General features: G+C 39.2%; 1 long non-coding RNA gene across 1 annotated transcript; it reads left to right on the top strand.

Annotated features, from left to right (window-relative positions):
- Positions 1–762: 762 nt before the first annotated feature.
- Positions 763–12,932, top strand: LOC120400143. Its single transcript, XR_005595561.1, has 4 exons — positions 763–1,017; positions 6,153–6,205; positions 8,876–8,959; positions 12,809–12,932. It is a non-coding gene; the product is annotated as an uncharacterized LOC120400143 (long non-coding RNA).
- The last annotated feature ends 4,827 nt before the right edge of the window (positions 12,933–17,759 follow it).

Below are 17,759 nucleotides of genomic sequence, written 5' to 3'. Positions count from 1 at the left end.
GTAGAGACTATATCATTTTTAAGGACAAAAAGCATCACAGGGATATTGTAACTATCCCGAAATCAAACACTAGCAATTCAGGAAATTCAAAGAAAGGTTACACTAAGGGCTTGTCTACATGGCAAGTTAGTGCATGGCAAGCCAGTGTGTGAATCTACAGTATACTAGCCTGCAGCACAGTAATGTCTTGTGGAGAGTGCTATAGCACACTAAAAATTCAGTAGTGTACTTTGACTAGCTGCTGAAATGTGAGTATGTCAAAGTGCACTCTGCATATTATAGTGTGCTGTTGCAATGTTCACATGGAGCATTACACCCTGGTTTACAGTACTACATTCTCTGTAACAAGGCCTTAAAGGAAATCCCAACAGGTTTAAAATATGGAAATGTACACTTTAGGCAACCACATAACCTTATCTCTACCTGGCAGTGACACCATAAAATAAGGCTACATTTTGATTATGGTATTTTAATTGTTGTGGCCCCAATGAGATTAAATTGATATTTAAAGACACTTTGATTTTTATTCTCATATTTTCCCCATGATGAAGTCATAGAGGAAAGCAACACTTGAGCCAATCTACCAATGGGAACTCTTGATACATGAGTCTAGTTTTCCTGATACCATTGAATTAGAACATCTAATAGAATTGTTACATTAAAATCAGCTGCAGAAAGAGAGTGGTGATTGGATGAGATACTTCTGATGTTACAATGGCCTTCTTTAAAGTTATTGGATCTGTTGCGTTCATATTGTTTGTACCATACATAATCTTAACAACTAGATACAACAATAATTAATAATAACTAGAGCCATCCAACAGTCTGGGGAGCTGGCTGGCTGGCTGAAGTGCCTGGTAACCAGAGAGTGTGGTAGCCCAGGGAGCTGAGGAGCCAGCTACTTAGGGAGTCTGGAGCTGGATGGCCCAGCCGCTTGCCTGCCTTCCAGGATGGCAGCTTGGGAACTGATCATCTGGGTATTTGAACAGCCAGGAACTCAGACATGTGACTCCCCAGGTAGGAGGGAACCAGAAATGGGAAGCTGTGGACCAATTAGATTCTGTGGAGTCTGCACTTTCTGATTGGAAATTATTCAGTTGGAAAATTTGTGACCAGCTCTACTAAGAACTTGGTTGAATTACAGATTAAATTCGTCAAATATAGCCTGTGGATAAAATAACTACATGGGAACGTAGAAGAGTCTGTATTCTGTTATTAAAATAATTCAAGAGAAAGAAAAGATTGACAAAGATAAAGACAATGGACCTATGACAATTTACATTGGCTAAGAATTTGCCTCCTGCAATTTTTATTAATTTTTACTCAAACTAATTAGCAGATTTACTTCTAAATTTTCAGAAAATTAATTCTGTGACCAAAGAGTCAGTGCTGTAATTTTGGGGGAGGATACTCTGCATTTTTTGGAATCCCTTCTTTAACTACAAAATGGAAAACAACCTCTATTATGGAGTTCGGACTGGCATCTTTATAATGCATGACTATAGAATGTAGTACATATGTATTACACATGCAGAAACAATGTAAAAAGAATAGTAAGGTTGCAATGTCAAGCAACCAAAAGTTAGGAGATTCCAGAGTTCAGGCTGCACATGCAAGTTTAATTTGACTCGTTTGTACCCTTGGACACATGCATTATAATACAGTCCTTAATATTAAAATATTGTATTTTCAAGACATGATCACTTACTACATGACCACGCTGCTTGAATGTTGTAGCCATTTCCCCTTTCCTACATTTCTTTGACTGTTTGTTTTGCTTTTTTAAAGTGTAAGTTATAGGAATTGTTCCTTAATATAACAACATAAGAACAGCAGAATGACCATACTGGGTCAGACCAATGGTCCATGTAGCCCAGTGTGCAGTTTTCCAACAATGGCCAGTGTCAGATACTTCAGAGGAAATGAACAGAACAGGGAAATTATTGAGTGATCCATCGTCTGTTGTCCAGACCCAGCTTCTGGCAGTCAGAGTCCTAGGGACACCCAGAGCATGGCAATGAATCTCTGACCATCTTGGCTAATAGCCATTAATGGACCTATCCTCCATGACATATCTAATCCTTTTTTAAACCCAATTATATTTTTGGCCTTCACAACCCCTGGCAGTGAGTTTCACAGATTGAATGTGGATGGTGTGAAGAAATACTTTCTAATGTTTGTTTAAAATCTTCTGCCTATTAATTTCATTGGATGACCGCTTGTTCTTGTGTTATGTGAAGGTGAAAATAATGCTTTCTTATTCACTTCCTCTGCACCATTCATGATTTTATAAACCGCTGTCATATCCCCTCTTAGTTGTCACTTTTCTAAGCTGAACAGTCCCAGTCTTTTTATTCTCTTCTCATATTCCCTAATCATTTTTGTTGCCCTTCTCTCATTTTGTTGCCAGTTCTAATATATCTTTTCTTGTGATGGGACGACCAGACCTGCACCCACTATACCAGATGTGGACTTATCATGGATTTATATACTGGCATTATGACATTTTCTGTTTTATTATCTAACCTGTTTCTAGTGGTTCCTAATATTCTGTTAGCTTTTTTTTTAACTTCTGCAGTTGCACATTTAGCAGATGTTTTCAGAGAATGATTCAATGATCCACAATGATTCAAAGATCAACAATTAATTTAGACCCCATCATTTTGTATGGAAAACATAATCTCAACTATACAATGTGCATGTCTTTGCATTTATCAACATTGAATGTCATCTGCCATTTTGTTGCCCAGTCACTCAATTTATTGAGGCTCCTTTTTAACTCTTAGCAGTCAACTTTAGACTTAACTATCTTGAGAAATTTTGTATTATCACAAACTTTTTTATCTCATTGTTTAACCCTTTTCCCTGATCATTTATTAATATGTTGAACAGCACTGGTCCCAATACAGATTCTTGGAGGATCACTACTATTTACCTCACTCCAATGTGAAAACTGACCTTTTATTCCTCCCTTTGTTTCCTGTCTTTTAACTAGTTACTGAACCATGAGAGGATCTTCCCTCTTATCCCATGACTGCTTATTTTACTTAAGAGCCTTTGGCGTGGGACCTTGTGAAAGGCTTGCTGCAAGTCCAACTATACTATATCAACTGGATCAACCTTGTCCACATGCTTGTTGACACCCTAAAGGAATTCTAATAGATTGGTTTGGCATGATTTCCCTTTACAAAAACCATGTTGAATTTTCTCAACATATTGTATTCATCTGTGTGTCTGATAATTCTGTTCTTTGCAAGGGGGTAGCCATGTTAGTCTGTAGCCACAAAAAGAATGAGGAGCCAGAGGCTCATTCACTTGCACATCTACTAATGTGATATATGCCATCATGTGCCAGCAATACCCCTCTGCCATGTACATTGGCCAAACCGGACAGTCTCTACATAAAAGGATAAATGGACACAAATCAGATATCAGTAATGGTAACATACAAAAGCCAGTAGGAGAACACTTCAATCTCCCTGGACACTCAATAACAGTAGTCATACTTCAACAAAAAAACTTCAAAAACAGACTTCAAAGAGAAACTGCAGAGCTTCAATTCATTTGCAAACTTAACACCATCAGCGTGGGCTTGAATAGGGACTGGGAGTGGCTGACTCACAGAAAAGCAATTTTCTCTTTCTTGGTATTGACATCTCCTCATCAACTATTGGGAGTGGACTACATCCACCCTGACTGAATTGGCCTTTAACACCGGTTCTCCACTTGTAAGGTAACTCCCTTCTCTTCATGTGCCAATATATACTTATGCCTATATCTGTAATTTTCATTCCATGCATCTGAAGAAGTTTTTGGTTTTTTTACCCACAAAAGCTTATGCCAAAATAAATCTGTTAGTCTTTAAGGTGCCACCTGATTCCTCATTGTTTTTGTTCTTTGCTATAGTTTCAACCATTCTGCCTGGTACTGCAGTTAGGCTTATATTACTCTAATTGCCAGGATTACATCTGGATGCTTTTTTTTTTTTTAAAGTGGATGTTACATTAACTATCCTCCACTCATCTGGCACAAAGGCTTATTTAAATGTTAGGTTATATAGCACAAAGTTATTAGTTCTGCAATTTCATATCTGAATTCCTTCAGAACTGTTGGGTGAATACTTTCTCATCCTGGTGCAGGGCCGGCGCTTCCATTAGGCGACCCTAGGCGGTTGCCTACGGCGCCAGGATTCGGGGGGCGGCATTTTGTGTGCTCCCCACGGGGCGCACGGGAGCTTCTGGTTCCACTCCCGTCGCACCGCTGAAGAAGGACCTTCTGCCGACATGCCGTGGAAAACAGCAGCAGGCAATTGAGCAGCTCAATGACTGCCGCTGTCGCCTGCGGCATTTCGGCGGAGGGTCCTTCTTCGGCGGCACAATGGGAGTGGAACCGGAAGCTCCCGCGCGCCCCATGGGGAGCGCACAAAATGCCGCCCCCCGAATTCTGCCTAGGGCGCCAGAAACTCTGGCGCCGCTCCTGTCCTGGTGACTTATTACTGTTCAATTTATCAATTTGTTCCCAAACTTCCTCTACCGACACTTCAATTTGGGACGGCTCCTCAGATTTGTCACCTAAAAAGGATGGCCCAGGCGTGGGCATCTTCCTCATTTCCCCTTCAGTGAAGACCAACGAAAAGAATTCATTCAGCCTCTTTACAACTGCTTTGTCTTCCTTGAGTGTTCCTTGACAGTCCAGTGGCCCTACTGATTGTTTTGCAAGCTTCCTACTTCTGATGTACTTAAAAACATTGTTGTTAATTTTTGTGTCCTTTGCCTATTGCTCTTCAAATTATCTTTTTAGCTTGCCTAATTATACTTGTACGCGTGACTTGCCAAAGTTTATGCTCCTTTTTATTTTCCTCAGTAGGATTTGACTTCCAATTTTTAAAGGATCATTTTGCCTCTAAATGCCTATTTTAGTTTGAGTATCTGTTATGGTATTTTTAAATAGTTCCCATGCAGCTTGCAGGCATTTCACTCTTGTGACTCTTCCTTTTAATTTCTGTTTAACTAGCTTCCTCATTTTTGTGTGGTTCTCCTTTTTGAAGTTAAATTTTGAAGTTGTTTGCTATTTCTCTCATACAAGGATATTAAATTTAATTACATTATGGTTCCTATTTTAGAGTAGTTCAGCTATATTCACTTCTTGGATTAGATCTTGTGCTCTATTTAGGATTAAATTAAGAATTGCCCCTCCCTTTATGGGTTCTAAGCAGTACTCATTAAGGGTGTCTATAAATTTTATCTCTGCATCCTATTCTTAGGTGACATGTCCCCAGTCAGCATGGGGATAGTTGAAATCTCCCCCTTATTTGTAGCCTCTCTAATCTCCCTGAGCATTTCATAATCACCATTACCATCCTGTTCAGGTGGTCGGTAGTATATTTATACTGCTATACTCTTATTATTCAAGCATGGAATTTCTATCCATAGAGATTCTGTGTTACAGTTTGATTCTTTTAAGATTTTTACTATATTTGACTCTGCTTTCTTCACATATGGAGCCTCTCGCACAACAGCACAACTTACTTCATCATTTCTCTACATTTTGTACCCTGATATTACCATGTCACATTGATTATTATCATTTCACCAAGTTTCTGTGATACCTATTATATCAATATCCTCATTTAATATCATTTAATTCCTTCCGGTGCCTTTGGACTCCATCTGAAGCAAATCAATAATATTTGTCACTATAAATAAACAAAGCTTACATATTTAAGCTACTTTTAGAATATATAAGGATAACATCCTGAGCTTTTGCTCAATGTGATTAAAAATCCCCAAGTTATACTCCCAAATCACAATTTAAAAGTTAAACACAACGTTTATCAATAGCAGCAGTGTTGTGTTCTGTAATAGAATCAATGCTCTCATCAATCCCACTCATCTGCTAGATTAAAAGGTGGCATTTTCCTTTTTTAGTGTGGACTTTGTCTGATCATCATCTCATGGCATTTGGTGGCATAACTGAGATGTTCATTTCATGTTACAAACTTTCTCATCTTTTCTGTCAGAATGATAACACTGCTATAGCAGCAATATAATCAATTATGATGTTCATAATGTAGAATAAGACCGTTCTTTTTAAGTATGCCTTTCACATGAAGATGAAAGCACTATGATTACTCAGAACATTTATGATTTCAGTAAAACTTCCCACTACGTCTGATGTTCTAAAGGATATTGGAAGGTGAATGGAGGTAAGATTATGCATCATATATTATCCTAATAAGAGAAATAATGTTTTCACAACTACCCACTTAGGAAACTGTGGTGGCGAGTCTAACATTAGGGAAAAGTATATTTTACAGTTACAGGAGACTGGAATACAATACTAAGGGAGATAGTCAAAGCAACCATTCTGGAAGGATTAATAAAAGAGATTAGAAAATATATGAATGGGCATAAAATAGTGTTCATTAACATATATCAGAAAGTTTTCTGTAGTGACCATCACAGTGGACCAGGAGCATTGAGGAACATTCAGTCAGACTAGGAAAATATCATCTAGATTAAATTACTGTAAACTGGGTGCACAACTGGATGAGAGACTGTGCTCAGAGTTGTTATGAATGGTTCACTATCAAACTGGGAGGACATATCTAGTGGGGTGCCACAGGGTCTGTTCTGGATGTGATGTTTTTCTATATTTTCATTAATGACTTGGACAATGGGGTGGAGAGTATGCGTATAAAATTTGTGGATGTCACCAAAGTGGGAGCAGCTGCAAACACTTTGGAGGACAGGATTAGAATTCAAAATGACCTTGACAAAGTAGAGAATTGGTTTGAAATCAACAAGATGAAATTCAACAAAAGACAAGTGCAAAGTATTTCACTTAGGAATATGAGGAAAGGAATATGAGGAAAGGTTAAAAAACTAGTCTTGAGAAAAGAAGACTGAGGAAGGACCTGATAACAGTCTTCAAACATATTAAGGGCTGTTGTGAAGAGGCTGGTGATCAATTGTTCTCCATGTCCACTGAAGGTAGCACAAGAAAAAAAATGGGTTAATCCTCAGGAAGGGAGATTTATCTTAAATGTTAGGAAAAACTTCCTAACTAAGCACTGGAATAGGCTTCCAAGGGAGGTTATGTAATCCCAATCATCATACGTTTTAAGAATAGGCTAGAAAAAAACCTGTCAGGGATGGTCTTGGTGTACTTGGTCTGCTTCAATGCAGGGGACTAGACTAGATGATCTCTTGAGATCCCTTCCAGACCCGCTCTTCTATGATTCTGTGACTCCTCATGTGTGTATTGTTGTGGGATGCTTGTTAGACTGTAAGTTCTTTGAAGTACAGGCTGTAACTTCCTATGTATTTGTATAGAACCTATCAGAATGGGAACCTTAGACACCCCTGGAATACAAATAGAATATAATAATAATAATAAATATAAACACATTTACAGTATGGTTATAGTTACTTAATTTTTGATGCTTTGCCTTGCTAGTTAGAGGCAAAGGGCTAGATTATAAAAGATTGGTGCTTAAAGATGCAGAAAGGATCTTTTCAGGTGTCTGAGCATCTAACTCATACCCTAAATTGAACGGAAGTTGCAGAGTTAGATTTTGTAAATTCTACTACGCACCTATCTGCATTTTAGGCAACTAAATACTTTCAAAAATCTGACTTAAAGTAAGCCACTTTGTGTATGGTACCTAAGCCATAATATAAAATCAGTAAAACTGAGTGAACAGTATTGCATCGTAGAGCCTCCTTCACAGATTCAAAGAACCTGATCCTATCTCACTTAAATCAGTATGCGGGTTTGATCTTGTGCTCACTGAAGTAAAAAGCAATGCTCTTGCTATGTTAAGTGGTGCAGGATCTGGCATTATTAAATACAGTACAACCTCAGAATTATGAACACCAGAGTTATGAACTCACTGGTCAACCATATACCTCCTTTGGAACTGGATGTATGCAATCAGGCAGCAGCAAAGACCAAAAAAAACAAAAAAACAAAAACAAATAGAGTACAGTACTGCTCTGTAAAGGGAAAAATAAGAAAGTTTTTTTTAAAAAAAGATAAAGAAAGATAAAGGTAAAGAAACTGTTTCTGTGCTTGTTTCATTTAAATTAAGACGGTTAAAGGCAGCATTTTTCTACTTCATAGTAAAGTTTCAAAGCTGTATTAAGTCATTGTTCAGTTGTAAGCTTTTGAAAGAACAACCATAACATTTTATTCAGAATTATGAACATTTCAGAGTTCCCAAAGCGTTCATAACTCTGAGGTTCTACTGTAAGAAGTAATTCTATGGAAGTCAATGGAATTATAGTACACTACTGTAAAACCAGTACACGTGAGATTGGCATCAGGCCCAAAGTATCAATGCTATTGGCCATCAACATCTCTGGTAATTCCTTTAGTTTCCTTGTATTTCAGGGAATGACATTTCTTATGGAACTGGATAACACCACATCCCTTTCTAGTATGCTTGGAAAGTCCTCTAATGTCATGATGATACTGCAATAGGATGAAAATATTTAAAAACCAAACAAACAGAGGATGCTGAATAATAATGAGCTTTGGCTCACTATTACCTGATGGTCAGAGTGAATGAAATTTATCTTAATAAAGCTTTTTTTAGTTTTTATTTCTAACTATTGAGGCAGCCACTTTTGGAAAGGTTTTTTGGCTTTCAGACCTCATTAGAAATAGGACTAAACAGATATTCTCCTGATTTCATTATTCCCTAGGTCCATAAGGTGATCTCTCATCTTGACTGAGGCACTCTGTAATGATGCCAAAGCTGCATATAACGCCGATGTATTCTCCAAAGTGTGCTGTTCTCTGCAATGGTTGTATGAGGCTCTGGCCAATGAATGGCCTAGTGAATTGTTCAATTGCTTTCTTTCATTTATAGAAATACTCTCAATGAAGATACGATTGAGTAATTTCAGCAATAGATTTGAAATACTCCTGGAACCACTAGTGTGATCCCGGCAAGGTCAGTCCTGAGCCCTTCTTCCTTCTGATTATGGATGAATTGAGTTTCATGCAGTCTGCTACAGGAGTCTTTCATAAAAGCCCTTACAGTTTGAGAGCTCTTTGTAAATACAATAATTAAAGATCAGAGGGTAGCCATGTTAGTCTGGATCTGTAAAAAGCGACAAGAGTCCTGTGGCACCTTATAGACTAACAGATGTATTGGAGCATAAGCTTAATACACCTGTTAGTCTATAAGGTGCCACAGGACTCTGTCGCTTTTTAATTATGGGATCTTTTGTGAGAAAGGTACCATATAAAGGAAACAATTATTGTTGCCACCTTTCCCCCCCCCCCAAGCATTGTTCTTTGACAAGGCTCCTGATTTATGTAGAAGAGTGGTAATTTTGACTTTCTATTCGTTTGCTTGTTTCCTTGGAGAATTTTAAGAACCACCCTATTTGCTATCATCAAAGGTTTTAGAAAATGTTCAAATTAAAAGCATGGAGTATAATTTATAAGGATTGGGGACAGGGGCGGCTCTAGGCACCAGCAAAACAAGCTGGTGCCTAGGGTGGCAAAATCTAGGGGGCGTGCCGTGCGGCCGGGGCGGCGGGCCGGCGGGCGGCCCTGCCTGCCGCTGCGATGCGCTCCACCGAGCCCCGGGACGGGGGGACTGACGCGCCTGCCGCATGACTGCGGGGCGGGAGGGCGGCTCGGCTCGGCTCTGGACCTCCGCCGGCCAGCTCTCTAGCGCGCTCAGCTCAGCGGCCGGGAGGAGCGCAGGAGCAGCAGGACGAGCCAAGAGCCGGGCCAGGACCAGCGGGCAGTCATGCCCCAGCCCGCGGGGGCTCCCGCTGCTCCTCCGCGCGCGCGCGGGCGCGCCTGCGGCGCGGCCGACCCACCCCGCCTGATTGGGGAGGAGAATAATTATTATTATTAATTATCACAATAATAATTAACAATTACTATTATATTATTATTTAGATACGTATAATAATAATTATTATTAATAATAATTAAACCACATTCTTTCAGAAATGGGACCACATTCCAATCTAAATAGAACACCAGAGCACCCAATGATCTGATACAATTCAAGTCCCCAGTCCTGTAACACTGGCCCTATAAGGTACTTATGCACCTGCCTAACGTTAAGCATGTGAGGGACCATTCACATACTTTAAGCGAGACCAGTAACGAAGTACTTTGCTGAGTAATGGCCACTGTAACATTACACACATAAGGAGCCCCAGTGAGTCAAAAAAGTAATGCAGCTGAAAATCAAATTTTAGCTAGTTTACAGCAATAAGTAGATTTTAATTTTCTTTATACCATTGTGAGACCAGGTAGGTGAGGTAATATATTTTACTGGGCCAACTTCTGTTGGTGATAGAGACAAGCTTTCAAGCTTCCACAGAGTTCTTCTTCAGGGCCCTATATCATTGTGTCACAGATGGATAAAGTCAAACTACATGTTTGATATTATAGTCTCTTTGTGTAGTGTTTGGGAAATCTGATAAAGAAAAAAGAGAATTGAATCTAGATGACACATCAGTAGAGAGAAATGTATATATTGATGTAAACACTGTGTAAAATTTGAGTTTCAGCTTATGTTAAGGCCAACATTTTTATAACTGGGTGTCTTAAGTTTAAGGTGACCATATTTCTCAAAGGAAAAATGGGACACCTCACGGCGCTGGTCTGAAGCCGCCCTTCTCCACCTTGGCTGTTCTCCTCCTATGCTGCAACCCTGCCGGCACTCCTATGTGCTGGAACCCTTCTTCCCGCTGCCCCTGCCAGAGCCCTGCCTTCCACCTTGCATGGGGTTGCCATCTCTGCTCACCCCCCCTATGCTCCTTCACACCACACCCCACTTTTTTTGACAAAAGTGGGTATTTGTCCTGTTTGCTCTTGCCAAATAATCAAGTTAGCAAGAGAAATCAGGACAAATGCCCACTTTTGTCAAAAAAGCTGGGACAGCCAGGACAGGCTTTAAAAAAGGGACTATCCTGGCCAAAATGGGAAGTATGGTCACCCTACTTAAATTAGGCTACTAAATCCACATTTGGAACCTAAACAATTGGTTTTGTTTGTTTGTTTTTGTTTGTTTGTTTGTTTTTACATAGGTTAATCTCTGTGGATACCCAGCACTTCTGAAAATCAGGTCACTTAGATGCAAAAATACAGATTTAAGTTCCTAGCTCTAGGCAATCAACATTAGAAAAAGTTGGCTTTAAACCCTTTTTACCTACCTATCCACCCCTTATGAAGCCAAACTCCAAAGGGAGCAGAACAGGCATTAGGGTCCCAGCACATTCATCAGTGTAATAATAAAGATTAAAGGGACTGGTTGCAATTTATGGACAAAATAACTGGGCTAATTGGAAATCTACCTTTTCAGAGCTTCGCTTATATTATAAATGTAAATGCATACCTCTAGGAACAAAGAATGTAGGGCATATTTGCAGGTTGGGGGACTCAATCCTGGGAAGCAGTGACTGAAAAAAAAATTGGGCCATGGTGGATAATTAGCTGAACATGAGCTCCCAGTGTAATGCTATGTCCAAAAGGGCTAATATGATCCTGGGATGCATAGTCAATGGGATTTCAAGTAGGAATAGAAGGTTCTTTTACCTCTATATTTGGTGGTAGTGCAAGTGCTGCTGGAATACTGTGTCCAGTTCTGGTGCCCACAATACAAGAAGAATGTTGATAAATTTGAGAGAATTCAGTGAAGAGCCACAAGAAAGATTAAAGGATTAGAAAACATGCTTTATAGTACTAGACTCAAAGAGCTCAATCTATTTAGCTTAACAAAAAGAAGATTAAGGGGTGACTTGATGACAGTCTATAAATATCTACAAGGTGGACAAATATTTAATAATGGGACTTTCAGTCTAGCAGAAAAAAAGTATAATGCAATTCAAAGGCTGGAAGTTGAAACTAGACAAATTCAGACTAGAGATAAGTTGTAATTTTTTTAACAAAGAGGGTAATTAACTACTTGAACAATTTACCAAGGGGCATGATGGATTCTCCATCACTGATAATTTTTAAATCAAGACTGGATATTTTTTCTAAAAGAGCATATTTTGGGGAAGTTCTATGGCCTGTGTTATACAGGAAGTTAGACTAAATGATCACAATGGTCCCTTCTATCCTTGAAATCTATGAATCGACACTGTATTCTAGTTCTGTATTTTACAGCTAGATGGTAAGCTTTTGTCTGCTTTGTCTATGCTTGCATATAATGTGATACAGTGGTTTGACCAACAAATAACCTTGTATCATATACACATACTTACTTTCCAAAATAGTCAGTTCTATGGGTTCTGGAAGTGAGTTCAAAAAGTAGAATTTCAAAATAGGGAGCAATAGCTAATACAGGAGTAGGCAACCTATGGCACGTGTGCCGAAGGCGGCATGCGAGCTGATTTTCAGTGGCACTCACACTGCCTGGATCCTGGCCACCGGTCCGGGGGACTCCGTATTTTAATTTAATTTTAAATGAAGCGGCAAACATTTTAAAAACCTTATTTACTTTACATACAACAACAGTTTAGTTGTATATTATAGACTTATAGAAAGAGACCTTCTAAAAATGTTCAAATGTATTACTGGCACGCGAAACCTTAAATTAGAGTGAATAAATGAAGACTCGGCACACCACTTCTGAAAGGCTGCCGACCCCTGTATGTTGAAGTTTGCACAGTGATAATATTGAAACACACATTATATAAGCAGTATAAAGGACAGTTATATTATGGAAGCAGTTTTTAGTATAATTAATTTTTGCAAGTGAATTTAGTACTCATGGAAGCTGCCAGATTGTCAGCAATGGAGATTCACATTGTCTATTCATTTGCAGATTGGATACAGCACAAGCATCAGCAGTGCAAATTTTCTCACCCCGGCCAACTAATGTTCCTCAACTGTGACCAGGAAGAACCACCTCTGGAAAGTTCAGTCCCCAGCTCAATTAAATCCTTGGCCTCTGTGCTTAGATTGCTAATGATGGTGTCAATTAGTGTCAATTATACTCGTGGTTTCTGTAATATTGACATCTGCCTACTAGAAACTGGACAGACTGCCAGCTTATTACCCCGGAGCCACTCAATAGTGGTCAGATGGCAACAACTTTCAGTCACTATTAATCTTGGCTGAATTCAGAATATTGTATATTTCAAGTCTTGGGTCTCTCTAGCTCTTTGACTCTCCATCCTCTCCCTCTCTTCACCATAACTTTATAATTCTAGCAAAGAGTCCTGTGGCACCTTATAGACTAACAGACGTTTTGCAGCATGAGCTTTCGTGGGTGAATACCCACTTCTTCGGATGCAAGCAGTGGAAAATTTCCACTGCTTGCATCCGAAGAAGTGGGTATTCACACGACTGAACTGTAAGAAAAGAAGTCACCATTTCACAAAAGCGAAGCTCATCTGTTAGTCTATAAGGTGCCACAGGACTCTTTGCTGCTTCTACAGAACCAGACTAACACGGCTACCCCTCTGATACTTTATAATTCTAGTGGCATCTGTATAGCCAGTTCCCTCATCTCCATCCTCCTGGGTCAATGATAACAACACAGTGTTAGGATCTGAATTTCTTGTGTTTTAATTTTAAAGAAAACTGGATTGAGTTTACAAATGCTGTGATTTCCTTTCCTTCAATACAAAGCTGAGATAAAGAACTTAAAAAAAAACCTGGTATACAGTGTCGTTGTAGCCATGTTGGTTCCAGCATATAGGAGAGACCAGGTGTGTGTTAGTATCACCCACATTGTCTCTAAAAAAATCCTTGACAGCGCTAGGAGAGTATAGTCCTTGATCTTTGGCAACAACAGTTGTGGTGACCATGGCAAAGTTTGCCCAGCATGTTATATTTATGATCATGTAAACATAGCATTTGCTTTAAAAATGCATAAATTCATATACCAAGTCAATATTTAATACACAAGTGTGTATTTTCCACTGAAATCTTAAATGATTTGTTTGATAGATGCTTCTGTGCTGTGCTTTATACTCTTATGACAAGTGTTGTTGGATTTGGGGGTATTTTTATAAATTAGGTCATTTAAAAATAATACAAAATATTAAAAGCATAGACACTTAAAAAGACATAATAATTAAAATGTACTTTTCTGTAAATAAAATTGTTTTTGTGTTGAAGCAGCCATTGAGCTATATAGTATCATTATATAAAGGGTAAATCTAGCTGATACTTGCATAACTCAATGACCATAATATCTGAGTGTTTCAATCTTTAATGAAACTGTGATCACAACACGCCTCTGAGGTAGGCAAGTGCTGCTATTCGCATGTTATAGATGGAGAAGGTCTGCCCAGAAAGACTATATGACTTGCTCTATATCACACAGTAAGTCTGTTGGAGAGGAGGGAGTTGAACTGAGGTCTTGCAAGCCACAGCCCTAACCACTGGACAAGCCTTACTTTAGATATAGTTATAGTATAAGAATAAAATGTCCACCAGTTCTTGTATTTTTATTATTGTTGGCTTCTTCACACATTACTCAAATGAAAGGAATCTTTGTTTCAAATAATGTAAGATCAGTTATTATTAAGGGGAAAATAAATGGAAATTGTAAATGTCTGGTTTAGTCTTTACATTAAAAGTACTGCAATTGTTATACTAATGTATACTAACCTGATTTGAAAGGCTGCCAGTGAAGAGTGAATGGAAAACAGATGGAAAATACAGTTTAAAGGCCCTTGATTAGATGTATATATCTCATTGATTGTACCATCACTTGTTCAGGAACAGCACAATTTATGAAGCAATGTGTATTGTAAATTATGCTGCACTGACAAGAAGTCACTCCCACTCTGCATGCTTTGCCCTCTGCGAAGGGAGTAAGGATGAATGGCAGGTGGGTGGACAGAGGTCAGCTCATGGAAACAATAAAACTTTGTGAGACCTGCTGCTATTTCAGTGGAGGGAGTGATAAGGGAGCAGGCTTTTCTCAGAAACGGATGGCTTGTGCTGCCCTGTATACCCCCTTGTTGTGGACAATTAGTGTTATAAGTTTGTATGCCTGGTTTCTCCTTCATGATAGTCTGAGCCTCACCCTGGATATCATGAGACATTGTGACCTGACCCTTGGCTATAGCACTGAGTTTCCTAGGGATTGTGGGGCTGCTCTGGAACCTTTTGTTTTGGTTATTTGACATCACGGGTTTCATTCTGCTGTTTGGGGCAAGACACTATTGAGTGAGTGAAGTTTGGATCAGTGCGCATGCCCCTTGCACATAAGGGGGACTTCATTGGTATCCACTATTACAGTGTCTATAAATCTATGTTATTGTCATTTTAACTATGTTGGAAGTAAAACACCTACATGGTTTTGTGTCATACTGAGCCATCCACACCCTCAGCAGACTATTTTCTTCTAGCTACTGGTCTTTAATGGGAAATATGGTTACTGTTTCCCTTGCAAGCTGCAAATGAACCTTTATTATGACTTCCACGTGGGCATTGTGGTCCTTTCCTTAGCAGCAGTGACGAGGGTGAAATCCTGGTTCCCTGGAAGTCAATGGGAATTTTGCTATTTATTTCAGTGGGACCAATAGTTCGCCACTGATGACTTGATAGCATATCTCACTATATTTTTAATTTACACTAAGTCAACGATTGCTATGTACGCACAAAGCTCCTTTTACTTTATTTGGAGCAAGTATGAACCACTTGTAGTAGGACGAGAGCCTGAGACATAAGCCCTTGTATTATTGGCCTGGTATGAGGCAGTACCTGTTCACAGAATCAGGCAAAAACAGAAATACACATTCCTAAGAATTGCTAAGCACAGAGTACTCACGCAAACACATCCCGGTATCCCGTGGTACCAGAACCTCCCGATATCAAGGATGGTACAAAAACAGTCCCCAAGGATAACAAAACACACTCCCCTCCTAAAAGATAAGGTCAGGATGACAGTACATAATAGAGATTTTTTGATCGAACCAACATGTACGAGGTGATGGGTAATAACTAGCCACACCAGGAGGCAGTAACTAACTATCTCAGAAGCAGTACCAACTTGCTTGTATCAGGATATAAAGAGGTATCTCAGAGCTTTGTCCAGCTGAGAGGGGCATGGAAAGTCCCGCCATTCACTGAGCTGTGTCCACTGTCATGGGTACACATGTCTTAGTATCCTCGTAGAGTCTGCCAGGTGCTATTACTGTGCTTTGTTGACAATAAACCTGGCCTGGTGCCTTGGTACCTTAACAGATCTTGTGATCATTGGGTGTTTCACTCAAGGTCTGTTGTGCTGGCTGGCTGTGCACAGCTGGGGCCACACACACACACCCCCACACACACCCCTAACCACATTGGTGACCCCTAAGTACTGATCTGGTAATGAGCATAGAATCATTTGCTCTGAGAGATCCCATATAATGGATTCCAGTTGAAGCCATTTTCCTATGAACATGTCTTCCTGTGCTGCTACTGAATATGTCCTTGGAGACCAGCTCTGATTCAAAAAGTAGCATACTTTTGCTTTTCTAAATGATGAATACTGGGGTCTAGAGGAGGATAGCATTTATCATCTGCCTATACCAGCTTTATGCCAGCTGGGAATTCCACCACACTTGACTTAGTGGCCTGTTTAGAGAAGATTTACTCCCCTTTGGCACAGTCTGAGAGATGCAATGAGGGCCAGGATCTGGCCCTTGGTCTCCAAAGATGGGTGTAAGCAATTACATTTACTTTGTTATCAAACTTTTCTCTATAACTGATTTGGATTCAACTGTATAACTCTGCAATTTCTGATCTTGCCTTGGAGCATGGCAATCAAGGGCATACAGTATTTGCATTGCTTAATGTAACAGGATTGTTTCTATTCACACTGAAGTGTCAGGCTGCCCAAATGTAATTCAGAAAGTAAGTAATCTGAGATGATCACCATAATACATAGGATAGATATCTGGATATTATATCTCCTTGTTTATATAGCTTTGGGGTGCTGTCTTCAGTCCCAAATCAAAAACTCAGCACTTCATATTCCAGCTGTCATGTCATATTACATTGTTTAACTTGCTTTATGTGGCATGTTAATGTGATATGAGAAAACACAACACAGTAAACTTCATAGGCAATTACATATTGCTTATTAATTCCTAATATTTGTGATGGAAGATTTTGATGAAGCATTGTCTATCTCTACATTTGTTAGCATGCTAAATTATAAATACGTTGTTCTTTTAGCCATGTCCTTTAGCAGCAACAGAAGTTTCTTTGAAGAAGGTTTTAGTGTGAGCTGGAATCTGAGCATGGAAAATATTGATGTGGAAGGAACATTGCTCATCTATCAAACCTAACTAATACTGAGTTATGCCTGTAGTATTTCTGTTCATTATTTCACTCCATCTGAGTTAGTCAAATAAAGACAATTTGACTGAACTTTTCAACCGTTGCTTTAAGCATTCTATTAAGATGCGGTACAAAACAGGGGTTCAAAAATGAAGTGTCCGATTCACAAGTACAGTACTCCAGTTTTCCACTGCAAAAATAATAATAATTAATAAAAAAATGGAGAAATACAAATTCAATTGAAACTCAGAGTTGGCAGTTAGCTCTTGCTAAGCCCCGTCCTCCACTACTGAATCTGGCAGGACTAATGCCAACTGTAATGAAAGTCTTGCTAAATAAAGGATTGTATTCCTATATTGTGCTGGGCTTTCAAAACAGTGAATGATCATCTGTATAGCACCATGTATACTCTAATAATGAAGCACAAAGGGCTTAAGGACATAAAGTAGGCACAACCTTAAGGATAAAGCTGCATTTGTAATATAAAT

This window comes from Mauremys reevesii, linkage group 3, assembly GCF_016161935.1.
Source record: "Mauremys reevesii isolate NIE-2019 linkage group 3, ASM1616193v1, whole genome shotgun sequence".
NCBI classification, from domain to species: domain Eukaryota; kingdom Metazoa; phylum Chordata; order Testudines; family Geoemydidae; genus Mauremys; species Mauremys reevesii.
This window is presented reverse-complemented; position numbering and strand designations above follow the sequence as displayed.